Source organism: Olea europaea, unplaced genomic scaffold, assembly GCF_002742605.1.
Source record: "Olea europaea var. sylvestris unplaced genomic scaffold, O_europaea_v1 scaffold1126, whole genome shotgun sequence".
Lineage (NCBI taxonomy): Eukaryota > Viridiplantae > Streptophyta > Magnoliopsida > Lamiales > Oleaceae > Olea > Olea europaea.
Genome location: NW_019228637.1, coordinates 16804 through 17967, shown reverse-complemented (window position 1 = coordinate 17967; position 1164 = coordinate 16804).

Below are 1164 nucleotides of genomic sequence, written 5' to 3'. Positions count from 1 at the left end.
TTATCTCCTTGGTGAGAATCTTGAAAGAGACAAAAAAGAGGATAAATGAGTATTACACAATTTAGTTCAGTAGTAGCTTGACTAACAAAAAGTAATTCATGCAAAAGTGATGACACAAGTAAGTGTGAGATAAATTTAAGGAGAGAAACAAAGACATCAAGCCAACCCCTATAACCGGGGAAATGACTCCATTCGTATTTGCACCACTAGCGTGTCAAAGATTTATGAGTAAAATCACTTGCATCATATGTCATATGATTAGTGGCCTCGAAGTCAAGTAACCATGTGCCATTGTTCTCATCCTTGGTGGCGGTAATTAATATATAACCAAAATTACCTAGATTTGAGCTAGAATCAAAATCTTAGAGATTTAGTTTGGGTTGGTATCAAAGATAATTGAGGTTCAGTGATTACCACTGCTACTTTGCCTATATGTCCACATGTGCCCTTCTTATTTCTTTCGTGCAGCTCTTACCCCTAATCGGGATACCCATTTAATTTAAAAACAATTTTCACGATTTTGCCTCGTATTTCCACAATGTGAACATTTAACTCCCTCAAAATCACCTCTGCCTTTAGAGTCCTTTAGTGACCAAAATTGCACTGGAGGAACTATCGTAGTCGGCAGTCATCACCGCATGTCGAAGGGCTTCTCTGCGTACCTTGGTGTAGGCTTGTTTAATGGAAGGAAAGGGTCGTATTTGCAACACACCGCTACAAATGCCATCGAAACAGTCATCAAGTCTGCTAAAGAAGCTGTAGATGAGATTTTCTTTAAGCATTTTGTTGTAGTGTTAGATGTCCTTAGTGCATTCCATTGGATTTGGACAGCAAAAGTGTATTTAATGCCACAACCCCTGCAAATCTGTATATAATTCTTCTAGAAGGCCCCTGATTCTCTCAGTCGAGTCACCCGTCATCGTATTTCATACATTTGCGAAGCGTTATTACTGTAAAAGTGGTTGCAATGGCGTGCCATACTGCCTTTACCGTGGAAAATCTAATGAAGTTTCCAAATAGGGCTGGATCCATGGAATTAATTAACCATCCTTTCACAATGGCGTTGTTGATTCTCTATCTTCAAAAGGATAGGTCTATATCTAGCAATGGTGGCGAGTCGCCATTCAAGTAACTAAGTTTGCCTTTGTAGGGAATTGACTTAAA